Below are 25,532 nucleotides of genomic sequence, written 5' to 3' on the forward strand. Positions count from 1 at the left end.
CCTGGTGCTCCCCCTGGCATGAGGAGCTGTTTGAGTACGTGGTTGGTTTGTCCTGCTCCTGTCCCTGGGCTGTTCAGGAGGGATCGACAGGCAATGCTTTGCGCTCCTTGCAGATGCGGATTCCTTGGCTCTCTAGGCTGGCTACTTTCATAAGTTTTCTGCTATTGCAGAAATTTCCGCGGCATGCAGTAGGGCGTAAGAACTTTTTGACCTTTTTATGAAATCTTAGGCTTGATGAATTTTGAGCGGCCTCTGTGGTGGGGGAGAAAACAAAACAATGCATAAAACAATCTTTCTAGGTGGTCTCGTTATCTAAGCATCTCTGGGACTCTCTGCTGCTTGTCAGTCCTTTCAGTGAAGTGTCAGAGGGTGTGTGTGGCTGCTTTTGCCCTCTTTAAAGCACCCCACATCCACCTCTACATGTCCTCTCCTGGGTGTACTCCCTCTGCAGTAGTGCAGAGGTGGACCAAGTGTAGGGGCTGTTCCCAGAGCCTCGCTGCCTGCTGGATCGGACGTGTCTGCCCCGCAGCTACCCCACCTGTCTGATGGCAGCGTGGCTCCAGAGGCATCCCTGCTTTGTCCTCCTGGGATGGAAGAGGAGCAGAGGAGAAAACCAGGGGGATAGGGAGACGTTTTCTCCCAGGGAGAAATAAAGGACCTCACCCTCAGTGTGAAGCAGCAAGACGTTTTCATCTCAGCCCTGGTTAATGAGGGCATTTTGATCTACAATTGTTGACTGCAGAAAGAGCCTCCCTGATAAAGGGGGAAGGGATGTCCTGGGGGAGAGGGTCGCTGAATATGCATGGCCCCGGGTCTCTTTGTTTAGCTGATATCTGACTATATTTATTCTTCTAGATTACACATTCTGACTGCAGAACAAAGGGCTGGCAGGAGCTGCTCTCTTGTGCTTAATAATTTGAGTGAATTTACATTTCAATGCAGCCCTGTGCCACTTCCCACCCCCCATGGAAAGAGCAGAATTTCCCTGTTGTGGGGAGGGGGAAAAGAAATTCCCACCCCAATGGCCAGGCTGGGAGATTTATTGATATTCCTCTCTGAATTTATTCCTGGCGAATCCCGTACGTGTCTGCGTGTGTGCCCACCCGCCCAATGCAGAGTTGTTTTCTTCCCTGCCACCTTACCCCGTGCCTTGCCCAGATAACTGTTTGCCCCACCTCCCTGCTGAGCAGCGTGATTCCTTGTCAAGTAATTAACCATCGGCAGGGCAGCAAGTACCTGGCTGGGCAGAAGTGTGAAAGCACATCTACACTTAATGGGAACCGGATGGGACATTTCCAGTTTGAGTGGCACACGGGAGGCTGCAAAGTGACAGTTAGCTATTGCCAAAACTCCTCCAGCATGCTCTCTGCACTCAACTTTGGGTGGAAAAAAAAGCCACTTGCTGAGTCAGAGGAGAGTTACAGAGGGGTTCAGAGCTGGCAGAGTTTCTCACCTGTCGATCAGGTTTGGATCACTACCTGAGCAAATGGCTTGAGCTCATCTCTTGTTTCTGAGATGAATTTTCCTTGTTCTACAACCCCAGCTTGTCTACAAGTGTGGCTCTGTGTCACGGCGTAGGCTCCTGGGCCACGTGTGCACAAGTGTCCTGTGTTAGCTACCATTCAACTTTTATATTAGGACGCTTGTAGTGCCTTTATTCCGCACTTGGTGGTGTTTGTCCATCTGATGAACCTCCTGGGGACAGGACCTTATGAGCAGACAGCCCCAGCACTCTGCACGGCATTTGGGTCTTTCTCTACTGCTCTGCGTCAGCTAATTATAACAAACGTTTGATTTAAGCGACGGATCCTCCGTTTTGTGTGTGCACATGCAGACAGTGTGTACCTCCTGTTGCAGAGGGCATCTCTGCTTGTCTCGAGCCCCTTAGGAGACGGGTTGTGAGCCCCTGAATACAGAACGTCGGGTGGGATCTGTATGGTGAGGAGTGGATCAAGTCATATTGTTCTCCCATTTGCTCCTCTTCTCTCTAGTCTGACGTCCTCTCACGCGGTGCAGAATAAAATGGGCCCTTGCTGCTCTAGAGACTGAAGAGCGGGACGGGATGAAAGGAGCAGCCTCAAACACGTGAGTCCAGCAGCCTCCTCTTCCACGAGCTTGGTGCATTTGCACTGGCTCTTTGGGCAGTCAGGGGACAGGTGATTTTGTTCTGAATCCTTTTCTTGACATCTTATTTTCCTTCTTTCGAGTTTGTATGAGGACTGGTGTGCAGTATGGGGGAAATGTGAGCTCTTGGGCTGAGCTGCAGAATGCATCCATGTGGGAGGGAAGCCACTTCTGGCCAGCTCCAAAGCTGTGCACAGTGGCCTTCTGTGCTTCCAGTTCAGGCATTCATTCCAACCTGAACTGCAGAGAAGCTTGGGAACGGGATTTATTGCCAAGTTTTACCATTTCTGTGTACAATGGCACACATGGAGCTCTCTGCGGATGTGCTGCCTTACGCAGCTCAGAGCAACAGGGCTGATTTCTTGGCTCTGCATAAAACAGTGCCACGATCCTAAGTTAACCAGTTGTCCTGCTTATAACGTAAGAGCTCATGCATGCGTGATGCTGCTTTCCTTACCGCTACCTTTTCCAGCTTGCTCAGCGTTACAGAGTGCAGGATACAACGGCCAGGGAACGTGGGCAGCACCAGGACCCTGTGCTGAGTCCCACTCCAGCACAACGGGGAATTTCCTGCTCCGCGGAGCTTCAGTCTAAAGGGTGAAAGAGTGGGTGGTTGGCAGTAATTGTCTGAAACGCTTACTGGAACAGGTGACTGTTAATTTTAATGAGCAAATGTATACATTTATTTTTCGTTTGTGTTGTAGCGTGCATGTAAATGTAGGAACAGCTATACATATGTATGTTACATATCAGGCATATACAGTCTGCAATATACACGAACACAATGCAGCACTAAATCAGGGGTTTTCGCTTCTCTTAATTACCTAATTATATTGATTTTTACATTCTGTACATCTTGGTTTTATCTGAACTTTACAGAAGGTGTAAGCAATACACATCTTGTCACATCCCATTTTCACACTAGCGCTGTTGCTGTATGAACCATTGCTAGAAATAAAACACGACTAGAATAGTCAGCCATCTGTCTGGAAAGCACATGCAGTCCCAGATGGCAGTTTCTCTCCCGCTTGCTGGTAGCAAAGTCCTCTGTCTAAGGAACACGGCAGAAATGTGTAACAATTCAGCGGGGATGTGTACAACGTGCAGCCCTCCCCCATGCTGGGACCGAGGGCCTCCAGCAAGGGAAGAGGAGGGAAACCTGGAGCGCTGCGTCCATCCCTACGGGGGGCAGGTGCTCAGCTCCCGTGGAGCAAGAGGGATCAACATCAGAGCACGAACTCCACAGCAAGCCCCTCTGCCACCGATCGCTGTGTGAATGAGGTTCCTCAGCCTGTCTCTGTGCACTGCACCTTTCTGTGAAAGGAGCGCAAGACCCTGGCAGGTGATGTTAAAGCCCACGAGCTGTTCCCTCTGGTGTTGCAGGACTGTTCAGAGGAGAAACGAGGCTGTTTCTGCTGTAGAGCTGTGTGCTTGTTCTGGGGACAGGTTGGCCACCAAGAACTGACACTTGCCAACCTCAGAGGCACCCAAGCTATCTGCACAATCCGGCGAGGAGCCCTGTCGCTGCAGTGGTACGGCAATGGTGGGGTGTGCAGGGGGTGTAATGAGTGGTGCAGTCCTCTAATGTACTGCTTCCCTCCTCAGGGCCTTTGCAGGAGCACCAGATACCCACCTGAGCAGCTGCTGAAGCCTGCAGCCCCCAGAGCTGACGGTTCTGAGCTCTACCCATTGCATTCATGTGGTCAGAAGGAAAGACGAGAAACAGCAAGAAAAGGTCCTGCCGAGACTGTGCAAAGGTTCAGGCTGTTCTGGAAGCAGGAAGAAAACAACCGCTCCTCTCTTCCTCTTGCAAGTAATTTTGCCTTTTGGCCCAGCCTTTGCAGAATGAAATTTAGAAAGCCTTGCTGAGCTCGGGAGCTGGCAGGAGCCATCATCCAGCCAATTCATCATCACAGGAGCCTGGTATCTAATGAGCAGGTAATGAACGCGCTAAGTGTCCCCACCTTTAACTTGCTCGTGTGCTTCCCCACAGAGACAGGCCTGGGCTGCAGCTGCTGGTGAGGAGACGTCACTGTGCCTGCTTAGCAGATGATGTCAGGCCTGCGGGAAAGATAGCTCTCTGGCTTTCCTCCCCTGGCCGCCCTGCAGCACACGGGGTGGGCAAGGTGTGGGCTGGGGGGAAGAAGGTTAGTGGGCAGTGGGGCCTGTCTGATTCATGCAAGTTACGTGGCAGGTTGGGCTAGGGGATGGATGGGGTTTTACTTTGTCATATAAAGCTTTGCATCTTTGGTAGAGGTGCTAAAATTGTTTCTTTCCAGGTTTTGTCCTACACGTGTGAGGTGGTGATGGGCAAAAGATGACTAGAGGAGGACGCTTAGGAAGTACGGAGTATGTTGAGTGGAGAAGCATAGGGTGATGCTCCCCCTGAGAAGACACCTGTGGGGCCCAGCGTGGTGCCAGGAGGACCTTACGACAGCAGGGACCAGCCCACCGGAGCAGTCTCTCCAGTGGAACTGGGACCAGTCACAGCCAGAGGAGGACGTGGGAAGGGCAGGAACCGAGGACCATGCTGCATCCTTAGAGTGAGCATGACCTGCCCGGACATAAGCTCTGCGACAACCCCTTGTGACTGACAGCTGCCCATGGTGTCAGTCTTCTTGCGTTGCTGGGGCTCTTCCCGAGGCACCTCACCAGTTTAAGGTGAGGTTGCTGCTTTCCCTGGGCTGCTTCGTGTCTGTCCGGGCTCAAGCAGAAGGTCGTTATCGCAGGGCCCCGCTCAGCAAAGCAGGGAAGCCCGTCCCTATTTGTCACCGAGCGTCAGGGCCTTGGAGGTGAATCAGATGCACTGTATTAATAGATCTAATCATCGCAAGCCTTGGTTGTGCCGTATGTAGCAATCTGTTTCCTGGCTGACAGCGTGCTCGCTGCTAGCAGGAGGGAGAGCCGGAGGAAGAAGTATCGCCCGTCCGCAGCTCCGCGGGGCAGGACCTTGAAGGTGGCTGAACCGAGTTTCTTCTCGCCTGTTGGGTGGGTGAAATCCCGGCCTCGTGGCCGTCCGTGGCAAAGCTGCCGACAGGAACAGGGCACAGCCAGGCAAGCTGCTGGGTTTTGGAAAGAAAACTCCCCCTGCTTTTGGGATGGAGGTTTCTCTTTTTCGTGGGTATCCTCGAGAAAGAGGTCTGCTTCTCGTTTTAGCCTGCTTGGCAGCCCCTCGCTTTGCGTTTCTCTTTCTTGCTAGCGCTGGTAGCTGGTGCTGCTGCTGGCTGGTGTTTCAGATCAGCCTCGGATCAATAGGGAGCACTTGCTAGCATCATATTAATTGAGCCTTCTGCTTAGAGCCCTTGTGCTATTGATTGTAACAGTAACTTCAGCTGGAATTTGGGAAGCAGTTACTTGAAGTCTAAAAAATGAGAAGAAAGCACAACACTGGGTGATTGGATTGACTTCATTTCCAGCAGATTACACTGTAATAATTGCGTGTGTCCAGTCTGCTTTCATTACTTGTCCCTCTAATAAAAGCACCAGGAATGCTTTCAGATTTCGATGTGCAGGATTATAGGGCTTGCTTGGAGCAAGCACCAGAGTACACTGGGCAGGAGCAATATGAGAGACTTTATCTTAATAACTGGCAAGAAGATACCCACTCACCCTGCTGTCTGCCCCATTCACATCCTTTTCTTCACTTTCCTTCCTCTTTAAAGAAAAAAAAAAAGAAACAAAAATGCCAATTACTGACTGAGAACATGAATTTTTCATTGACCTCCTGTAATTCCCCACAAAGCTGAGGAGCCTGGAAGGTAATGAAATGAGATTTCTTCAAAGAACAAATGAACGAGAGGAGATGACTGTCTGAGCTGAAAGCCCGGTGAGATGCAGGCGTTTTCTAGGGCCTGCCTTTGGGGTGAGGGAAGGACAGAGATGTTCTGGGGTGAGGAGAGAGAAGCAGGGGGCAGCTGGAGGGTGGCTGGAGGCTCGTTGCACATCTTTGCGTTTGCTCCCAGGGTGAAGGTAACACCCTCCCTCAACAACCGATGAGACTGTGAGATGGTGTGGGGCACCCTGAGGGTTTGGGGCAGCCTTAGTGTGAGTGTGCAGGGCTGTTGTTGTTTTTTTCTGACATACAGCCTTCCGCTGTCACTCTTGGTGTGGGGTGAAGCATCCCGAGTGCACCCAACCCGAGGGTGCTTTGGCTGTCAGACCTCCTGGCTTGGTTTGCAGCGCTCTGCGGGAGGGCCCTGCTTTCTCCTGGCTCTGAGTCGGCTGGGGTCTTGCCACCTTCCTGCACACCATGGTGGGGCTTTCTAGGATTTATATTTTCCATATGCTTTTTTTTTTTGAAAGCACCCCACAAAATCTGCTCTCAAACTCATTTGTTATTTTTTGTAAAAAGCCCCCCCATTTTTTAAACGATGCTGTCAAACGGCACTTCTTAAAATTCATGGTGGATCTCCTCCGCCTGACTCTATTACCCAATTTAAATACACAACAGCAAGAGGGGTTGAATGCTACTATGTTAACATGGTGCCAGAGACCTCCATGAGGTTGTTTGTTAAAAGCAAATTGTACCTGTTAAGGGGCTGGGAAGGGGAGCACAGCTGCTGTTAACTGCTTTACCAAATTGACTCTGACTCATTCGTTTCAAATGAAAATTGAAATGCTTTTGACTTCTTCTTTTTCTTCTTTTTTTTTCATCCTTCCAGTGGCAAATTTGCTTTACTTAACGCTAAGTGGGGATCATTTCTTGTGATTACTGAAAAATGCATCATAACTTTTGATTACGCTGCTATTAAGGATGCAGAATGGCAATTGCTGCTGCTCGCAGAGAGGGAGAGAGAGGAAACACTGCTGGAAAAGCCGGTGTAACCCTTTGCTATGCTGAGTGCTGTGGAGAAGATGTCACCGCTGTAGGTCTGGGGCCACCGGCTGGTGGGGCAGAACCTTGGGGTTAAATTCAGGCTGCACGCAAGTGAACACGGGCGCTGCTGGTCCCAGAGGGCTGACGTAAGAGCTGGGGCCTCGCTGAACTGCCCTGGGTTCCCTGCAGTCAGCCTTTTGCAGGGGCTAACAGACCTCTCTTTAAATGGGAACACCTTGGGAGCATGGGTAGAGAGGGGTGCAGGAGAGGGACTTCGGAGTGCTCAAAGACAGCGTCCAGGGCTGGGGAAACTGATGCAGGGAGATGATGAGGTCAAGGAGGGCAGATTGCTTTACATTGCGTTGTTTTTTGTTTCTCCTGCAGAAGTTTCTTGTGTTTCTTAGGCACCCCCTGCTTTGCCAAAGGGATTATTTGCCTTCCACGGTATCTGAAGATTCACCGGATCTGAGTGGAGAGCCAGGAGATGGAGTTTGTGAGATACTGTGTGCACAGTCTGGTCAGCGCTGCTCCTGCAGGCAGCTGGGCTGTGGATCAGCACCAAAGCCCCGACCTCAGGATAGTTGCCAGCGAAGCCGGTGAGAGCACTGGAGGTAACACCTGCTTGGGTGGGAAAAACACGCAGGGCTACTCCAGAGAGCCTTTCCCTGGCCTAGGTGAGGTGTAATCATGTTTTATCTTGCCACCTAGCATGGCGGGCTATAAACAGAGCCTGTGTGGAGTGGTGTAAATCTGCGTGTGTCCAAGGTTGCACAGCACTGAGGCAGTTACCTGCTTGGAGTCGAGGAAAGGATGGACAGCAGATGAGAGGGGCCACTTTGCGCTGAGGCAGGAAACTAGTGACCAATTGCTTAAGTGCTGCTCTTTTATGGCTCCTTTCCAATGGGTCTTGCTTCACTGTTTTTACTGTCAGTTTTGTAGCTTTCCCTGCCCTCCGAGTGCTTCAGTCCTGTTTTTTTCACTGAGAACTACACTTCCCAGAGTTCCTGTTCTTAAAGGACCGAAGCGCTGTAACAAACAATACCGAGCAGCCTGGGAAGAGACATAACAAGAGCAAGAAATGTTAGAAGTGTGACTGCTCTTAAATAGTAAGCACAGAAGAGCAACCATGGCAGATAAAGGTTTAGGAGATAAGGTTGTTTTAAGAATCAGGGAAACCCTTTGTGCTACTGTCCTTGTTGCTCTAGGGGATGGTGTCCAGCTGCAAACAGCTGGTTCTTCCTCCTGCCTTGAAACAGGGGAGCTGTTAGTGGGAGTGCAAGCACAGTCCCAGGAGTTAGCTGGTTTGTGCTTGGAAGCGAGCCTTGTTAGGCTCTTGGCAGACTCAGGAAGATGTTTCTGCCCTAACTGTACCTCACATTGAATCACACAATGGGGTAAGTTTTAATTATCCTGTGGCTGCCTATAAGCCTCCTAAAACAGGGTCAGCAAGGATGGGAGAGCTAAAGGCCTATCAAGGATGCAGGGAACAACCTGCAGAGCTAAAAAGGAAGAAATGTAACTGCTGTTAGTGCTGATGAGACAGCCATTGGCCTTGTATGGAGAACTGGGATTTCTGCTTTTCCTTCCTCTTCTCTGAGCACCAAACTGAGCTAGATGGCAGACAGCCTTGGCTGGTCTACCCAGTGAAATCTGGTTACACGAAGGAGCCTGCTTATAAAGCACGGGCAGCTGTTTTAATTGGTTTCTTAGCTAGGAAGCTCTCTACATAACTTACCAGCTCACCACTAAGCCCATTTCCAGTTGGAGGGAACCTAAACCATGGACAGGTTGGGGTTGGCTTTGTCCTGGGAGCACGAGGATCCTCGTGGCCGGAGGCTGTGGTTGGCAATACGCCGAAGGGCCACCCAATCTCGGCGTTCCCAGAACTGCATATTATACACACTTACCCATCCATATATATCTGGATATGTATATATATAAAATACATATATATATTTTTTGCTGGCAGCTGAGATAAAAGGGATATAATGAAAATGTAAACGAAAAACTTTACACCAGGCATGGCCTGACAGAGGGAAGATTGATATCCCGTGATGCTTTGTCTTGATGAGACAATGAAAAATAACCACCACGGCAGCTGTGTCAATATCAGACTTGGTAATGCACCACTAGCTGTGGGTTTTTATTTAATCCGCTTTGCTTTAAGATGATAACGGTTGTTACTTTTCAATGCCTGTCTGTCAGCACCCTGGCATTGCAATATTCCTCCGCAGCTTTGCGAGCGGGTTTCATTTATTTTAAAATACCATTTCACACACTGCTGACTTTTAACAGTGTTCCATGTGAGTTTGGGAGATTGAATAGTGACAGAAACAACACTTTTTATGAGAATACAGAATATTAAAAATGGGGCACAATATACAGATGGCAGTTTTCACTACAGCTTGTTTTTTTCCCCCCAACCTGCTTCTGCTACTCAGCTTCCCACTGAATGCATTTGTAGTAACACCATAAATGTCACTTTCACTGACTGCCTTTTGGCATTTTATTTAAATGGGAATTCGGCTCTTGCTGCTGCCACCACTGCATTGAGCTCGTGTTTTGCAGGAGCGCCGCTGTGCACGGTCCTCCTGCATCCGGCGCGTTTGTCATCAGCTTGGCTCAGGGGGCTGCCAAGCCAGCCACCCCAGCTGTGCCAGTGTGCTGGTGTGTGCATCTGCACACACCTGTGTGTCTTTGGGAGGACCCAGGATGGTCACTGAGAAGCCATCCGAGCGTGCTTTCCACTTGGTGAAACACTTTCCTTTCTGCTTGGCTTCTCTAAGGCTCTCATCTTGCCAGCAAAATGCAAAATCGCTTGCTGCCGTGATGGCACCAAGAGGCAGATGATATCGGGAGTTAGTAACTATAGGTTTTTAACTCCTGGGGCTCTTTTGGCTGCTTTCTGCCTAAAATCTGGCTGTTTGCTTTAGCTCGGTTGCTGTGGTGTTGAAGGAGCCCTGTCCCCTCCAGGTTTCCTGGGGCAAATAACGGCGGAGGCTTCCTGCAAGGTGTTACAGTCACACGACAAATCCCGCTGTGGGCCTGGCTGGTGCTCCCGTAGCCGTGTAGATCTCAAAGACTTGGTGTATGAAGACGGGTGACAATCCTTGGCAGGCCTGATCCATCCTTGTGACAGGAGCTGGAGATAACTGCTGTTCCACATAGTCTGAAAAAGGAACAGGGAAGGAGCTAAAGTGAGGACTTGCTTTGGTTTGTACCCCAAAACGTTTCTCTCAGGGCAGCTGGAAATGACCAGCGACCTCCTGAAGCATCTCTTCTCTGGGGAGCAGACAAGAATTTTGCTGCCTTTTTCCCCTTAGAGGCCTCTGAGGGAAGAGAGTGTCAGCTGCTGCTTGTGTCCTGGGTGCTGTGGGTCACCTTGCTGACCTCCCTTGTGCTCCCTCCCTTTGCTGCTGCACAGCAGCTTTTTGAGCTGAGATCCTGTAAAATCAAGACTCTACCCAGCAACCCGTCAGCTAGAGCTGTACACATCCCTTATCAGCACACAGTTCCTTCGTCATGGGGACAGAAAGCTGGGACAAACCTCATCCATGTGTTTCTTCTCCCTCTTCCTGCTGCCACAGCCCTACTGATAGCCTGTCCTCTGTGATAACTCGCTGTCTTCCTTAATCACAGCTGCTGGAGGAATGGGTTGCACTCCTGTCTTCATCTTCTTCTAACACTTCAAGACACCAAAACATTTCTGAAAACCTGTAATTGCCCCATTCCCCTTGTCTTCTGCATGCCTTTGGAAGTGTCTGAGCCTCTGAACACAACCGGGCTGGAACAGTTCGGCTGAACTGTAGGGGATGATTGTGGCCGAGCTGGGAATCCTGCAGCCTGATGAACATTAAAATGTTTTTGTTTGAAAAATGGAAATACTTATTTTGCTTAATATGGGAAAGCAGATTTTCTTAAAATCTTTTTGCCTTCATTTGTCATTTTGAGTTTATCAGTGGTTGCAAGGAAGTGCAACCTACTTTCAACGCGTGTACCCTGTAGAGGTCCTTCAAGTCACCAAATGCTTCGTAAGGTTGCTTTTAGATTTGGAAGACGATAGATGTAGGATTATTATTTTGATCTCTGTAAAAATGCTTTTTGTTTTAACCTTTGAGCTTCAGGCTCATTGTACAGGTATACAGGGACATTCCTATAAAATATAACGACCGGAAACAATATTGTTTCCTCTCTCCTTTAATATTTTCAGTTACAGATTCTGTTATTGCAGGACTAAGTGCACCTGCGTGTCTTCAGCCCTTCTGGGAGGCTGGAAATTTGTCCTTTCCTATTCCACTGGGGCACAGCTGCTATTTCTGGCTTTGTAGGTTGCAATGGCATCAGACTCGCAAGTGGTGATATTTTAATGTACATAAAGCTGTTTTCCGCTGCAGGCTGAATCTTCTCCCCTCTTGGCCCCAAGGGAGCATGTAGCAGGGGGTGGGAGGAGCAGGATGAGCCATTACCGAACAGGTTGACTTTTTGAAGAAAATGTGAGCTGTTTGAAAATGCTCTTACATGTGCAATGTTCCAGGCAATCCTGGGAGATGGATGAGCAGTGAGAGTGCAGGTGAGGCAGGCAGAGGCACAGGAGAAAATGTTGCTTTCATGTCTCTGTCCCAACAGGAATAATTTCCACATAAATAGCACCTCTCTGTTATTTAACACTTAAATCATCAACGTGTCCATCAGCGTGCGGCTCTTTTGTGCGGGTGCTCTACAAATGTAAAAGTGTGTGAATGGGGAAGCGTGGGATGGTTTATGGCTCTTGTTTTAGGGCAAGGAAATGTAGTGGGTGACCTCTTTGGAGCCCTTACACCCCATCAGCTATTCATCATCTACCGTGACTGTTCCTGGCTGCACCAAGTTTATCATATATTTCATCAGGTAGGAGCCTGGTGCCCACAAATCAGATCTATGGTGTGGTTTGCTAGAGCTAACCTAAGGGAACTAAACTGTCCTCCTGGGCTCTAGCTAAAACCCCTCAAGTGCAATTCGGAATGTGTTGGCGTCCTGTAAGTCAGTAGTAATGCTCTATTTGCATGATCTAGCTGAAAAATGTGTGTGCTTTTAACCTGATTCTTTCTGGGTTCTTGGACACAACAGGGCAGGATGGATAATGGGGTTAAGAGCCTTCATTGTGAGACTGATACCAGCTCCTGAATGCTTTAGCCTTGCTCTAGCGTTTCCTAAAAAGGTTGCTTTCCTGTTTTCCAGGGCCACGGTGTTTGCATGGCACATGCAGATGGCTGTCAGTGCTCGTTCAGAGGTTCCCCAGCCTCACCTGGCATGGCCCTACAAGGGGGTGCTGCTGGACTCCAGCCTGCTGCGTGTGACTGGCTCCCCACAGCCCAGCAGAGCAGCTCCTTGGTGAGAACTAGCAGAATGCAGTAATTAATCTGAGACAAAGAAAGAAGGCTCCTTAATACCCCCCGACCTCTACGTGTCTCGTTTGTTTTCTGTGGGGCTGGGCAGCGATACCCCATGTGAAACAAATGGGGAAATGCACCGGGTAAGGGGATGTTGTTAGAGCTGGGTGAGTTGTAGTGCTGTGGGAATCGTGGGTCACGTCTGTGTCTCAACTGTGCACCTGAGGAACGTGCCTCAGTGATGGACTGCGTGCCTTGTGAACCTGTCTCTCAGCTCCCAGCATGGCATTTCTGAAGCATCAGGGAATCAGGAGGAGCACCAGACAGCAGGATTTTCTAGGACAAGCTGAAGTGATGCAAAGTAGTGTCCTTTTTTTGAGCTCCCTCCATCAGGAGGTGCAGCTTACCTGGTGGTAAGCAAGGTGGTTACGATGGCTCCCCTACCTCTTGCAGGTGAACATATTTTTTATAAGCTGTCTTGGTTTGCTTGCTGTGCAAAGGCACTATTTAGTTTCTGAGGATGCACGTTCTCCTTGGTGGAGCTGTGGCAAGCAGCAGGGGATTTGCCTTCTTGCTTATTTGTCCAACAGGAGGCAGGTTTTTAGCACAGTACTAGTGGTGGGAGGGTGGGAGGCTGGGATTTCTGAAAGTGGAGCTCAGCGTGCCTTTCTGCCTTGGCTGCTGGATTTGTGGGTACGGGATGACCCCGACAAGCTTCATTAGACATTTCTGGCACCGATCTGATGAACATCATGCCTCAATCACTCTGGCTGCCTTGTTACTTCTGCTTGTCCATCCCAGCCCCTTTGATACAGAGCCCCGTGCGTTGTTATTTTCCACAAACATAGTTCAAGACTCTTCAGAGGTCCTGAGCCAGCTAGTGACAGTGTTTGCCTGTGTGGTGGCAGCAGGGATAGCTAGCAAGCTGTCTGTGCAGAAAAATTGGGTGCCTTCCTGACCTGCAGGCATACAGCTGCACCACTGGACCCCAGCTTCTGCAGGGGGTTTTCAGAGGGCATTTCATCTTTGCCTAGTGGTTTTGTTCTCTCTCCCAGCAGGATCTGTTCAGGTGCACCCACTAAGTCAATTCACCACCACTTCCAAGGATTTAGATTTGTGTTTCCATTAGATAGGAGGAAGGACCTGGTTTAAAGCTCAGTGTTCTTAGCCTTAGCATAATGCTCTTGTATTTCTAGGGTATTTCCACACCACCTAGACAAGATGTCCTCTGTTTTGTTCTCTTTCCACAAGTAGGAATGGATCATGCCTATTGCTCATCTGCTGTGGGCTGCTGGGCACGGTGCAGTTGGCTGGTCTGCAAGCCTGTCCATATGCCTTGCTGAGAGAGGTTTCTGCTGTCTCTGCGAGAAGACAACTTAGTCCAAGGAGCAACAGCAACCGCTGGAGTATGGAAAATCACAAAAGGAAGTGAGTAGGTCCCAACTGCTTTTCTGTTGACTCCAGTTGGCTGAGATGGGTGCAGAGTTGGGCTCTCAGGAGCTGCGGGGACCACAAAATCAATTCAGTACCCACATAGGAGGAGCGGATCTAGGAAGGGATGTCATTCTTCCCTGACCCAGGGACCTATTCTGGGACTTCTGGGGCAAGAGGTGGCAATTTTGTTCCAGACCTGGTGCTATAGTTGCTGTTTTCTGTCTCCCTTTGCTTAATGCTGCCTGATTTTGCTTGGGCTCTAGAACTTGTGGCCTATAGGTGCCATGCCTTGAGGAAGGGCGAGAAGAGTTGCGAGGTGGAGCCTGAGCAAACCATGGATGGTCAGTGGGATTGGAATAATCCTACTTCTGGAGTCTGTATGTTGTGTTTGTTGGGGGAAAGAGCTGCAGGTAACTGTGCAGCAGCCCCATGGCCCTGAAGGGCTGGCAGGTAACCTGCACGAAGTGGTCCCTCCACTGCACCTTGCTCCCCAGCATCCAAGAGTAAACTTCACGCTGGCTGTCACAGCTCTGATGTGTGCACAGACAGCCTGCAAGAGGCCTGAGCTGTGCTGCAGGCAGGGGTTACTAGTTCTGCGTGCAGAGCATTGAATACCGTTGGGAGTTTCTAGCACTTTCATCCTTTGTTCCAATGCTGTTATTATTATGGATAGCAATATAGGTACCTGGTAACTCTTTCATGGCAGTTACTGTTTCAGAGGCTATTAAGCTTGCAGATGAACAGTTCTTTGTCTAAGTTAGCGCCTAATCTTTCACATGACAATATCTTGAGAGCTATGCCCATCTGGAGGCTGAGTCAAAATCAGATTCGCTTTCTGTTAAAACTGCAGATTTGGAGAATTACACTGTGTCAGCAGGGGAGGGGGGAAGAGGTTTTTGGTAAGAAGATGAAGGAGATGTGGATACAAAATGGCAGCATTAAATCTTTGTCAGGGGATTTTAGGAGGGATAATGTCTTGCTACATAAAAAAAAAAAAGAGAAAAAAACACAATAGAGATAATGGACATTTATGTGAAAGGAAATGATACATGATTTTTGAGCATCCTGGAATCTTCCCTGGGTAATGGACTACTTGTTCAGATGTCGTCTTTTAAGTTCGTTAGCTTTGTTCCACCCTCTACTTGGTATTTTAATATATGTTCTAAAACACTACTTGCATTATATTTCTGTCCCTGTGTTTGAAAATATTGGCTGGGACAGTTTTAGTTACCCTTGTATTATCTCTTGCTTGAGATTTGAGTATTAATATGATTTGGAGGAAGAAATACAGGTTCACATATTTACCATGCTGCTCACTGTAGAGCTGGGAAATTACTAACTTGACACCTTCCGTTTGTCTCTGTTTTCAGTTATGTGTGATGTTCCCTGCCAAATGGGGGTGAGTTATAGATGGGAACTGTTGGGGTTTTAATCTTTGATGCTGCATGTTATATGCAGAGTTTTTCAAAGGGTTCCAATTCTGTTTTTCAGATGAGAGTCTTGCTGTAGAAGTCAGCTTACGATGGAGAAATGCACGCCCCTGGCAGTCCTTGGACCTCTCAGTCACTCTGTAAATATTCTCTTGTTTTTTTGTTTTGCTTCCTTGTGTTCCGTGATCCTCTGTCTGCACCCACCTGCCCCTCTAAACAGCTTGCTGGAAATCGCAGCAGTGCTCCTGGAAGGAAATGTCAGTTTGCTCGGTGCACAGAACTGTGGGGATGCGTAGATGGGATGATGCTTGGAGGGCATTACACAGTGGAAGATTGCAAACAATTCCTGAGTGTGAATAATTTCCCCTGCCATCCTCCCCTTTGTGGTTTCTTTTTCTAGCTTGATTATGTTCAGATGACTTTAAAAAAAAAAAAAAATCTCCCCAAATGCTGTTTTGTATTCCCACTTGATCTCTTCATACTCATGAATCCTGTTTTCGCATTGTTTTTGTTGTCTACTTTAATTTCTATTAATATGAACAATTTCTAAATGGCGTAGCAAGGTCTTTTTATTTCTTACATGCCCTCGTTTTTATTAAAAGACAACTTGTAAAATACTTGTAAAACGTGGTGCAAAAATGCCCTCATAATTTCTGGTTATGCTGTATATGTCTTTCACTGCGGTGACCCTCTGACCAAATAATATCTTCAGCCACTTAGATATCCTCATTATAACCATTAGGTTAAGTACTGAGGACAAAATGTACATACTGTACCTAAAGTTTCTAATCACAGTGGAGAGTTCAGATTGGTACTTTTTTGTTGTTGTTGTTGCAAACAATTCAGTTTCTCTGAGGTAGTTAATTGGTTCTTTGTGTATGCTCTCAGCCTCTTTTTTTACTTTTTGTTTGTGAAACCTCTTATCCTCTACATTTCAGTATTATCTTTTTTTTTATAGATGAAAATGTGCAGAAATTCTACAAAATGCTTGCTTTTCTGAAGATTTTGATCTAAAAGTCATTTTTCCATTGCAAAGAAAAATCCCAACCAGCAAGCATGTGTAAATGAATCTGAAACTCCAGCTGAGCTCTGAGTCATGACTCTAAGTCCTAAGGTGAGAAGAGGGCCGCTGAGGATTATGTGGGGGAGTGAAACTTAAGGAAAATTGCATTAGAGACTTTCTGTTTGTCTGCCTGCTGGTTTCAAGGACTTCACAGCCACGGAGGTTAGAAACTTGTAATTATCCTTTAGCGCGATCATTGTGACTCTCATGTGATCTCTTGCTACCAGCAGCTGAAGCTTGGAAAAACCTCCTAAAATACTGTAAGACAAGGAAATTAAGGGGGTTTAGGAATGTTGCATTACACACCCGAACTTCCATCTCTTTGGAAGTGCTGGGGAACTGCTTTTTCATGGGTATGACCTTGGGTTCCAGGTGAAGAGGGCTCAGATATTTGTATGCGTGGAGCAACTGCAAAGCAAGCTGTTTTGTGCTAAAATGTGAGCTACAGAGTCTCACTGTGTCCTTAAACGTAGGATATGGTGTGTTGGCTGTCTAAGAAAAATCTCGTAAGCAGAGGAATCTGCAGCTGAGTGAACTGAACGTGATGTAGCGTTCCTGTATAGCTGGGGAGCTGGAGGCAGGCATGGGCACACCAGTCAGCGACCGTGATTCTAGTTTAATGCCTGAACGCCAGCCTTGTAATTGGAGGTTGCCAAAAATCCATCTGACTTTCTTTGGGCGAAGGAGGAGGGTTTCAAGTGTTGAAGTGCCCGTTTGATTGAGAAGGTGACGCTGGGGACACTGGTTTATTATGGACTGCCGAGGGCAGGAAATGCCAGGGCTAAACTTTAACCTTTCGGAGTCGAACAGAGGTTGTTTTTCTTTCCAATCAAATTGAGGCCGTTCAGGTCTATTCTGAGCTGTAGGCTCCAACCTTGAGAAACTTATTCATTGTGGGTCACTAATTACAGGCGGGAGGGAGGGCTGACATACCTCTCCTGGGAGATATGGTAGAAAGGTCACACGCAAAACAGTTAGGGAGAAATATATTTGTTTCTTCTGCAAGGCAGTCGTCTGGGACGTGAGCACTCCTGTGCTCATTTAGCAGGGGCGTTTATTGATGGTGAAATTAGCCCTTGGAAGTCTGCTCTTGTCATAACTTTTTGTGAAGTGTTGAGTATGGCTCCGTGTTCCTGCTAACGTAGAAGTTGTACTGAAAATATGGCAAATGAGTCTTCATAAAAATATTAATCCAAGTCCCGAGAGGGTTTGGTTTTCTAAGAGTCCAAGTATCAGTGCTGGAGAAATAAATCCTCGTAACTCAAGGAGTTTGTCTCAGCACTTGTGGCAAGTCAGTAAAGATGTATTAGAGTAAACTAATGATGGAATTGGTGTAAGACTGGGAGAAATCACAGTGTGGCATTATTTTACAGAGGAACAGTAAAAACAGTATTCTGGGCTGCCCACGGGAGCGGAGCTGCCTGGCTGTCCTTGTGCACTGGGCAGGAGAGCCTGATGTCCTCTGCGCTGCCCAAGTGTCCCTGTGGCCCTGGGCAGGTCTGAGCCTCGCGGGGGAGCAGCTGGGACTTGCAGGGGACCTGCCCTCTGTCCCTGAGTGCTTCCTACGTGGTCTCTGCAGCCTCTGCGGGAGCTTCCTCTTGCACGTGTAAGCCTGGGGTGGAGAAGCTGGTTTGCAGTCACTCGTAGCCCCACAGGGAGCAATGAACACTTACGTTAGCTGTGCTTACAGCACGTTATTCCTTAGCTCTGCACTTACACAGCACCACTAAGCACCTGCTAATGCTCTGGAGCATTTTTAACCATGCATAGCTTGATTAAATAAAAACTGAGCCAGATATGCAAGGAAAATGTGGCTGCGTTCATGCAAAATCTGTGTGCCTGTAGCTAGATGGGGGTGACCGTAAGTGGGTGTTCTGTATCCAAGCAAGCTCCTGGTGATAATGTCACTTTGCTACCTGTGATTGTCATTGTTGGAACTGGGTAGGGCAAATACTCCCTCCAGGCATTAAAAATTTCCTTGCTGCTTTACAGAGATTAAACAAAAGCAAGGGATGTGGCTCCTGATCACAAGCAAGTCTCTTTGATTTACAGCCTTGTGGGCAAGAGCAGAGCGACTTACAAACACTTGGAGAGCAATTTATAGAGAGGAGCACAACAGCAATGAAACAGCTTTGGAAGACTGCAAGGTGCTGATGAAATGCCTCTCCTGTACACCATTCCCACTGGGACCCCCTCTTGTAGCTACTGTGTAAGTTGTTTGAAAATCCACTGGCTTTTTGGAAGCTTAGGGCCGGGTATACACAAAGGGCAGGTGGCCATATGGCCCCCAAGCTCATAGGGAAAGGGGTTATTTCCCTGGCAGTGCCCTGATGCTGGGTGCAGCCTGTCCCTGGGCTCTGCTGAGATGGGACGTACTGGTGAGGCTGGGCTGGGGATGTTCATGGCTGGGAAGAGGCCACCTGAGCTGCACGTGAGGGCCAAGGCGAGAGAAGAGCATCGTTCTAAGTAAATTGTCAGCCGCCTTTCTGTGTGTCCTCCCCTCGCTCCTGCTTTCTCCTCACCGACGTATCAGCGATGTTTATTAAGAGATGACAAGTCTATCAGGCCTCATAAGCAGCCTTTCACAAGGAGGAGATCTTATATCCAGAGAGCATCATCAATCTTGTCTCTGCTCTGCTCTTCTGAGCAGCTGATAGCGAACAAGGCTCCATCCTCTTCCCCCCTCCTTCCCACCCCTTCCCCTCTCCTCCCCTCCACCAACCCTCTGCAGCACAGCGGGAGCCAGCAAAAGAGAGATTTGATTTGCATAAAGTGTGTCTGGTGAAGAAAGGGAGGAAGCAGAGAGAAACCCAGCTTCTCTCGGAAAACAGCTTCGCTCTGTGAAGGCATCCCCCGCTGCCTGTGTCGGGGATGTTTTAGGGTTGGGGTGAAATGCACCCCGATCTGCTGCCCACAGCTGAAGGCTGACTTGCTCCAGGGGGGAAATGCGCACTGAGCAGGGTCAGCAGGCAGGCAGAGACCAGAAAATCACCATCCCTAGCTCAGGCTGATGCCGTACCGGTGGGAGCAAGGTGTAGGAGCGAGGCTACGGTCCAGCTGTGGCCTCGTGAACGTGCATCATCGCTGCTCAGATCTGTTGTGGCACATCCATGCAACTCAGCAGTCAGCTAAGGGCAGCGGCCACTGCCCGTGAGCGTGGGCTGGTGGAAGGGGTGTCCTGTGCGGGGCAGATTGGTAGAGCAGCTATATTAGTATCCTCTAGCATGCAAAAAGAAGGGCCAAATCCAGGAAATACAGTGCAGGGGCTTATAAATCCCACCTGAGAGCAGGAATAGTCACATTTGTTTCCATTTCACAAAATTCATTGTCTTACAATTTTTTTTCCATATTTTTCACGTTTAATATTTGTGGTGAGCTGATGTATTGGAAAGCTGAAGTTACTTTTTCCTTCCTGAACAAACTAGGTTTCTCGTTCCCTCCTTTTCCTCCCTGTTTCCCCCTTCTTTCCTTCCTTTTTTCCCCTCACTTCCCTTCCTCACCTGTGCTTTTATCAAAAGACCGTGCCTGTCTAGGACTAGATTCTGTGGGTAGAGCCCCTCCCGAAAAGCCACCCAGTGCCTCTCTGTAACCCTCCTTCCATGGCTGATGATGCTTAGGTCACTGGGGAGAAGACACGGGTTTGCTTTTCCAGCCTGTTAGGTAGCATAACAGTGAACTTACTCAACAAAGATTTTTATTTCTCGGTGTTTCCAAGAGTTTTTGAAGCGGCGTTTCTAGCAGTGAGAGAGGGGGCTGGGTGATCTGTGAGGGAGGTGGGTTTTGGGTGGTGGCAGCTGCGTGCACTGTGTGCACTCAGCTCCCCGCCTCCCACCGCAGGAGACAGCCAAAATCCTGGATTATGTATATTTGATAAAGGTGATTTTGCAGCTATCAGGCTTGCAAGCGTGGGACAGAAACGTTGACACATTACGGTTAAAAAATCTTGCTAAAACTTGCATATCTGGTTTGTTTTCTTCCTTAGACTAAAAACTGTAGACAGTGCCCCAGATACAATCTGGATGCACCTCACCACGTTTTGCATAGACAGACAATTTCTCTTCGAAGACTTATCAGAAAAGCTGGCAATTTCAAAGGGTTCCCATTAAAACTTTATGATGGGAAATTGAACACAAACCTCGCAGAATATTCAAAGCATAAAAACTAACCCTGTGTGAAATTTCCCACCGATCCCTCTAGGAGGATGTGTACTTCCAGAGGAGGAGGCAGGAGTTTATGCTCCATTTTAAGACTCCTTGAGCACAGCCCCAACCGGGGGGGCAGAACAAGCCGCCTGTGTAACAGATCCTCGTGGGACATGTGGTGGAAAGAAATACGAGGCTTTCTTGGAGGCATTTGAAGTCTGATCTTGGTCCCTTGAGCTCGGTGGGAAAGCTGTTAGTGTGCACGGTGCCGCCGTGAGCATGATGAGAGCTGAAGGGGTGCTGGGAGGACTGTGTGGCTTGGCATATGTATCTGTGCATCAGCGCTCGGAGCCCAGATTGCCTTGCAACTGTGAACAGGATTTGAGCTTAGTCAGGTTGAGCAGAGCTTCAATTAGCCACCCAAAAGGTTGCAGCTGTCCTCCCTGCCACGTTCCCCAGCTATCCCCTGAGATGCACAGACTGTTTTGGGATGAAGGAGAGGGTGAAGTGACTCTTAAACTTTTTTGTAAGAATGCGATGTATAATTTGGCTTGTATTGAAACGTGGCTGGGACAGAGAATCGGGAAGAAGAGAGAGAGAGAGGCAGAAAATGGCTCTGAAATAAAATTAAACTTAAAAAAAAAAAAAAAAAAAGCCTGTTAGAAAATTATTTGCATTAACTGGTTAGGCACAGAGGAATGGCAGGAGCTGAACCAAGATCCATTTGAGTCAGGCTGGTGTTTGTGATGGTTCCAGCCCGGTGTTTTAGTGGAAGGTGAAGGAAACTGTAGGGCAGGTGGCAGTGATGGTGACTCACTTCCCTTCTTCTCGCTGTCTTTCAAAGGTCAGTTGAAGCCCTGGGGTATATGTCCCTTCCAAAACTCTCTAGCGTTATGATTGTCATTAAACTTGCTGCTTATAATATGCCAACATTACCCTTTTAATGCATACACGTTCCCCTCCTGTCCTCTGTCTGCGGCTGTCTGACACATCTTCCCTCTGCCTGGCTCTGCCCCGCGCTCCCTGAATCCAAGGGCAGGCAGTGCCAGCATTGCAAACTGAGCTCTGCTTGCCGTGCTGGAGACGCAACAACTGCTGCTGCAGGTTTTGGTTTTGGGTGGTCTGTATTTTTCCAAAGGAAGCTGTTAGTTACCTGTTGGAGGCAAAGGCTGCTCATTCCTGGCTCCGTGGGGAGAGCCGGGCTTGCTGCAGCCTGCGGTGTCCCGCTCCCCGGAGAGGTGTGCTGCATTCCCGGCCGCTCGCTCCGTCACAGCTCAGCCTGGGCCACCAGCCAGAAGGGCAATTAGCACCGAGGGAATTTTATGCATTGCAAGTCTTCCATCAGCGCTGAATCTCTGTGGTTTGGTATTCAGGTGGCTTCACATGCTTCAGGTCTCTTCCCTGGAGCGAAGGGGCAAAGGGCTTTCTTACACCCATGCACGATTTGGCCGTTTTTTGATCCCTCCCTGCTGCTTTGCTATTCAGTCCACTTACTTCCCTGAGCCAGTCCCTTGCCAGGAAGAGGGTGAGGTGGCTGGAACAGATCACCTTTTGTTCTCCAGGTCTCTAGTTCAGGTCCAGCTGGTCATTTCTCCGTCGAATGGGCCGAGTGGCTCAGCCCCTCGCAGACAGCCATTCATCACGGGCTTGCACGGCCTCGCAGCATAGGTATGGCTGGGGAGGCGGGCAGCAGCAGCTCGGGCGGCGGTGAGAGCTGGAATTACCTTCCTGTCCCCTGGGATCCACAGGTGGGCAAAGGTCACCTCCAGGAGAGGCTGCTGGAGAAGCATGTGAAGGAACCTCCAGCTGGGGCTGCTGGGGGGCCAGAGGAGGGGGCTCCAGTTGCTGATGCTGCAGGTTTGCCAGCTGCAGGGACACCCTGGCTTTTTTTGGAGCTCTCCTGGGACGAAGTGTCTGTCTCCCTGGGAAGTGCTTCTGGTGCAGAAGTTGGTATGGTCTCTAAATCTGCTCCCCAGCAGCTACGTAGAATCTTATTACATTTTCTGTCTTGCTGCTGTTCACGAGGAAGGGGCAGAGTTTTCCCCATCACTTTCTGTTAGCTCTGAAGTTCACAGTGGTTCTGGAGAGCCCCCTTCCTATACTAGAAATGCCACAGCATCGAGCAAGCCAACTTGGTGGCTGGCTTTTGCTCCTCCTCTGAAGTTCGAGCACAGAGCTGGGGCTCTGGCTTCAAACACCAGCGCGGCTGCGGTTGTGCTGTGGCTGATGGGCCCTGCAGCCATTAATGAGCTCACAGGAGCGCTGCTCTCTCCTCCGCAACGCTGTGACTCACGTCTGACCGCGGAGAGGAGCAGCTGCAGCCTCCAGGAGAGCCCATAATGAGGCCAGGATCTCCAGCACGGGGCCTGCTTTCTGTCAGCTCTTGGAGGAGACCGTGGGTAATTACCTCTCCTGTCTGCTCTTCTCCGCTGCCGGCTTCGCTTCAGGTTCAAACGCTGGCTGACAGGGAGAAGGGCTTTTAGATACATAATTTAAAATTCTGATGGCATGTTGTCAGGTCAACATGCTGCAACATGGGAAGAGATTTTACATCATAAGGACTCCGGTGTCACTCTTGGCTACGTTGCTCGTCTGGCACATTTCTGCCTGTTTGAAGAGTACGTGGTGGGCAGATTTCTGGCTTCCTTGGGTTTTCCTGCTGGGGGGTTTTAGCCGTGCGTTGCCTCTTCTCTGCGGGCCTTCGAGGTCAGTGGTCGTCCCCTCAGTCTGGTGTCACACTGGGGATCAAGCAGGCTGCTCGGGTTTATTTAACCCCTTGCACGTGGGGAGCGCACCTTGGCTGTAGGGATGGGTTTGCTGGGTGGAAGGAGGGGACAGGCCGTGGGTCTGAGCCTCGGTGACAGGGCTCTGGGGACAGCGCTGTGGTGAGGCACAGCGGGGACTGTCTCCTGGAGGCCTGTGAGGAGGCAGTCTGTAGAGTCCTTGCCCTCTGAGGCTGCAGGATCCTCTCAGGAATGGGGTAGCCAGGTCGGCTGAGGTCTCCTGCGTGTTTTATATGTGGTACAAGGCCCTGCCCACGATGGCGGTGGGGCAGTGTGGGGAACGGGCACGGTGGTCGGTCCCTTCAGGTGGTCGGCCACACCGGGCGTGTGGCGCTGAGGCACCAGCGGCCTGCTGGCATGACTCGGCAGGTAGGCCGGGATTTTAGCCATGTTCCTGCGCCTCCTGTCAGCGGCCTTTGCTGTTAAAGGCCGAGATACTGTAGTTACCTCCTGTGTGTGTGTGTGTGCACGCATGTCTATAAGAATATACAGGCATATTTCAGTAACAGAAGGTGTTCCTGGTTTCTCCTTTCTCCTCTTCCCACCGTCTGAGGCCTCAACGCGTGGCTCAGCCACCAGGCTCTCATCTCGCTCCTGTTTCTCCATGAGCCCAGGGCACGTGGCCTCATGGTACGGGTGCCATTCCTTGCTTAGAGATGTGGTGCTTGGCTTCCTGGCTATGTGGGGTCGGGGCTGATGGTACCGTGTCCTGTAGCTCCCTGGCACTGAGATAAAAGGTTGCCATCTTCTGTTTTTGGAGGCCGGGCCTGTTCTTATGAACTCAACAGAAAAGCCTTTCATTACGGCTGACCTAAATACTGTAAGAAGATGTTTTGTAAGGGTTCAGTATGATCTTTTACCAGTTTGTGTGCACAATCTTGGCTTAGATAGGTTTAAATCTGTGCTTTAATTGGCCCCTGCGTCTCCAGTCTGTTCTTTGAGAGCCAGCTGATGTATGCTTTGCTGTGCAAAGGAGCATCCAGTGGGAAGGGCATTACCTGGCCATCAGAGGGAAGGATCTAGGCATAATGTCTTCATCTGCTGTTGGTAGGACTGGCAAATTTCTGCTCTGCAAGGACACTTCTCATATGCTGCATTTTGCTCTCCCAAAGCCAGCACAACTGCCTGGATGTTTTGCACAACAGCCTTGCTGGAAAGCAAACCTAATCAAATAGCGGGGTCTGGCCCTGATGTGGCCTGAGAAAATTCCTGCTCTGTGATGGTGAACCAAGGGACCTAACTTCTGAATAACTATCTCCTGTTCTTTTTTTACTGTGCTAGAAGAGAGCATATCTAGTGTGATTCCTGCTGAGCAGACCTTGATAAAGCAATGACACAGATCTTCTGCAGAAAAGGAAGAGCCCTAGTGGAAATTGATGCAGAAGAGGCAGATGCAGGTATGTTAAGCTGGGGGAGCAGGGTGGGTCTGTGCTGCCTGTGAGCCAATGCAGGTGGGACACAAAAGGTGAGTGATGGCCTTTGCATGCCTGAGTGCAAAGGTTCAGCTTCAGTCTTGATGTTTTTCGTTGTTTGGTGCCCACCACCTCCCCTGCCTCTGCACGGTGTGCTGGACATGCACTGCAGCGTCTGCATCCAACTGCGTGCCCGTGACTGGCTTTCTAGCTGAAAGTCCAGGTTGAACACAGACATCAGACACACCTGCACTGAAGCCGGGGTGGCAGGGTGGACAGCACTGCAGGGGAAAAACGTTCTCCAGCAGTAAGGTTCCCGCAGCAGCCTGGATCTGGGGCTGTGTTTAGGAATGGGAACAGGGTGGTGTCTCTGCCTGAACTGAAGGGAGGCTGAAACACGATTTGGAGGGGGCATCCCAGCCATAAAGCAAATGCCTGGGGTTTGGGGGTTGGTGTTTCGATTTGATAGTGTTGTTTTTTTTTTTCCTTCTTCTCCACGACTGTTACCCTTTCAGCCAGGAGATGGCTCTGGAGCACGCTGTGGAGCTGGGCACATCTCAGCGTGCAGTAGCCAAAGCGACAGGGAGAATCTGTGACCGTCACCAGTTTACAATGGAAGGCAGATGGCCGTTCTTCTAGCTTCCAGACGGGATGCGTGCGTGTCCTCTGACACACATATGCAGAGGCAGCTTCGATGCATTTCCAAATGCTCCTGACACTGTGTGCTCTGATGCAATGTTTAGGAAGTGGGGAACATGCTTCTGGTGCTGGTAACATAAGCTTGGCTCAGGCTGTCCTTTGGGAGCTGGGGGCGACTCCAAACACGCGTCATACCAGATGTAGGCTGTTCTCAAGAGCTCCAGACCTGCAGAGAAAGTTGTTGTGCAAGGCAGCCGTTCTGAGCACTCTGAGAGGGAGCTGTCTTTGTGCTTGCCACAACCCCCTGGGGAAATGTAGGA

At 49.5% G+C, this 25,532-nt stretch overlaps 1 protein-coding gene across 1 annotated transcript in view; it reads left to right on the top strand.

Annotated features, from left to right (window-relative positions):
- NUF2 (NUF2 component of NDC80 kinetochore complex) overlaps window positions 1–25,532 on the top strand; it is a 145,245-nt gene that overhangs the window by 33,715 nt on the left and 85,998 nt on the right. The window contains exons 18-26 of the mRNA XM_080602011.1: window positions 1,992–4,062; window positions 4,404–5,950; window positions 6,786–7,551; window positions 12,158–12,310; window positions 13,564–13,737; window positions 15,235–15,313; window positions 16,132–16,287; window positions 18,289–18,445; window positions 24,443–24,558. The gene's annotated coding sequence lies outside the window, so the exon portion shown is untranslated. The remainder of the gene's footprint in view (window positions 1–1,991; window positions 4,063–4,403; window positions 5,951–6,785; window positions 7,552–12,157; window positions 12,311–13,563; window positions 13,738–15,234; window positions 15,314–16,131; window positions 16,288–18,288; window positions 18,446–24,442; window positions 24,559–25,532) is intronic.

The sequence above is a fragment of the Anser brachyrhynchus genome (genome assembly GCF_964034855.1).
Source record: "Anser brachyrhynchus genome assembly, chromosome: 8".
In the NCBI taxonomy this organism is placed as follows: Eukaryota; Metazoa; Chordata; class Aves; order Anseriformes; family Anatidae; genus Anser; species Anser brachyrhynchus.